This window comes from Petromyzon marinus, chromosome 78 (assembly GCF_048934315.1).
Source record: "Petromyzon marinus isolate PM22_M1 ecotype Great Lakes invasive population chromosome 78, UKy_Petmar_22M1.pri1.0, whole genome shotgun sequence".
Classification (NCBI taxonomy): domain Eukaryota; kingdom Metazoa; phylum Chordata; class Hyperoartia; order Petromyzontiformes; family Petromyzontidae; genus Petromyzon; species Petromyzon marinus.
This window is the reverse complement of record NC_133744.1, coordinates 3,991,154-3,994,684: the sequence shown is the minus strand read 5'-3', so window position 1 is coordinate 3,994,684 and position 3,531 is coordinate 3,991,154.

Here is a 3,531-nt window from a genome sequence, read left to right as displayed (position 1 = left end):
CACTCACCACTCACTCACCACTCACTCACCCACTCACCCACCCACCCACTCACTCACTCAGCCACTCACTCACCCACTCACTCACTCACCCACTCACTCAGCCACTCACTCACTCACCACTCACACACCACTCACTCACCACTCACTCACCACTCACTCACTCACCCACTCACTCACCACTCACCACTCACTCACCACTCACTCACCACTCACTCACCACTCACTCACCACTCACTCACCCACTCACCCACCCACCCACTCACTCACTCACCCACTCACTCACCCACTCACTCACTCACCCACTCACTCAGCCACTCACTCACTCACCACTCACACACCATCACTCACCCACTCACTCACCACTCACTCACTCACTCACCACTCACCACTCACTCACCACTCACTCACCACTCACTCACTCACCCACCCACTCACTCACCCACTCACTCACTCACCCACTCACCCACTCACTCAGCCACTCACTCACTCACCCACTCACTCAGCCACTCACTCACTCACCACTCACACACCACTCACTCACCACTCACTCACCACTCACTCACTCACCCACTCACTCACCCACCCACTCACCACTCACTCAGCCACTCACTCACTCACCCACTCACTCAGCCACTCACTCACTCACCACTCACTCACCACTCACACACCACTCACTCACCACTCACTCACCACTCACTCACCACTCACTCACCCACTCACTCACCACTCACTCACTCACTCACCACTCACTCACCACTCACCCACTCACTCACCCACTCACTCACCACTCACTCACCACTCACCACTCACTCACTCACCCACTCACTCAGCCACTCACTCACTCACTCACCACTCACTCACTCACTCACCACTCACTCACCACTCACCACTCACTCACCACTCACTCACCACTCACTCACCACTCACTCACTCACTCACCCACTCACTCACCACTCACTCACCACTCAGCCACACACTCACTCACTCACCACTCACTCACTCACTCACCACTCACTCACCACTCACTCACCACTCACTCACCACTCACTCACCACTCAGCCACTCACTCACTCACTCACACTCACTCACTCACTCACCACTCACTCACTCACTCACCCACTCACTCACTCACCCACTCACTCACCCACTCACTCAGCCACTCACTCACTCACTCACCCACTCACTCACTCCCACTCACTCACCCACTCACTCACCACTCACTCACCACTCACTCACTCACTCACCCACTCACTCACTCACCCACTCACTCACCCACTCACTCAGCCACTCACTCACTCACTCACCCACTCACTCACCACTCACTCACTCACTCACCCACTCACTCACCACTCACTCACCACTCAGCCACACACTCACTCACTCACCACTCACTCACTCACCACTCACTCACCACTCACTCACCACTCACTCACCACTCACTCACTCACTCAGCCACTCACTCACTCACCACTCACTCACTCACTCACCACTCACTCACTCACCACTCACTCACCACTCACTCACCACTCACTCACCACTCACTCACCACTCACTCAACTCACTCACCACTCACTCACCCACTCACTCACCCACTCACTCAGCCACCCACTCACTCACTCACCACTCACTCACCACTCACTCACCACCCACTCACCCACTCACTCACCACTCACTCACCACTCACTCACCACTCACTCACCACTCACTCACCACTCACTCACCCACTCACTCAGCCACTCACTCACTCACTCACTCACCACTCACTCACCCACTCACTCACCACTCACTCACTCACTCACCCACTCACTCACTCACCCACTCACTCACCCACTCACTCAGCCACTCACTCACTCACTCACCCACTCACTCACCACTCACTCACTCACTCACCCACTCACTCACCACTCACTCACCACTCAGCCACACACTCACTCACTCACCACTCACTCACTCACTCACCACTCACTCACCACTCACTCACCACTCACTCACCCACTCACTCACCACTCAGCCACTCACTCACTCACTCACCACTCACTCACTCACTCACCACTCACTCACTCACTCACCACTCACTCACCCACTCACTCACCACTCACTCACCACTCACTCACCACTCACTCACCACTCACTCACCACTCACTCACCCACTCACTCAGCCACCCACTCACTCACTCACCACTCACTCACCACTCACTCACCACCCACTCACCCACTCACTCACCACTCACTCACCACTCACTCACCACTCACTCACCACTCACTCACCCACTCACTCAGCCACTCACTCACCACTCACTCACCACTCACTCACCCACTCACTCACCCACTCACTCAGCCACTCACTCACCACTCACTCACCCACTCACCACTCACTCACTCACCCACTCACTCACCCACTCACTCACCACTCACTCACTCACTCACTCACCACTCACTCACCACTCACTCACTCACCCACCCACTCACCCACTCACTCACTCACCCACTCACCCACTCACTCACTCACCCACTCACTCACTCACTCACCACTCACTCACCCACTCACTCACCACTCACTCACCACTCACTCACCACTCACTCACCACTCAGCCACTCACTCACCACTCACTCACCACTCACTCACCACTCACTCACCACTCACCCACTCACTCACCTCACTCCACTCACTCACCACTCACTCACCACTCACTCACTCACTCACCACTCACTCACCCACTCATTCAGCCACTCACTCACCACTCACTCACTCACCCACTCACTCAGCCACTCACTCACTCACTCACCCACTCACTCACTCACTCACCACTCACTCACCACTCACTCACCACTCACTCACCACTCACTCACTCACTCACCCACTCACTCACCACTCACTCAGCCACTCACTCACCCACTCACTCACCCACTCACTCACTCACCCACTCACTCACCCACTCACTCACCCACTCACCACTCACTCACCCACCCACTCACTCACTCACTCACCACTCACTCACCACTCACTCACCCACTCACTCACCACTCACCCACTCACTCACCCACTCATTCAGCCACTCACTCACCCACTCACTCACTCACCCACTCACTCAGCCACTCACTCACTCACTCACCCACTCACTCACTCACTCACCACTCACTCACCACTCACTCAGCCACTCACTCACCACTCACTCACCACTCACCACTCACTCACCCACTCACTCACCCACTCACTCACTCACCCACTCACTCACACTCATCCACTCACTCACCACTCACTCACCACTCACTCACCACTCACTCACCACTCACTCACCACTCACTCACCACCCACTCACCACTCACTCACTCACTCACCCACTCACTCACTCACCCACTCACTCACCCACTCACTCAGCCACTCACTCACTCACTCACCCACTCACTCACTCACCACTCACTCACCCACTCACTCACCACTCACTCACCACTCACTCACTCACTCACCCTCACTCACTCACCCACTCACTCACCCACTCACTCAGCCACTCACTCACTCACTCACCCACT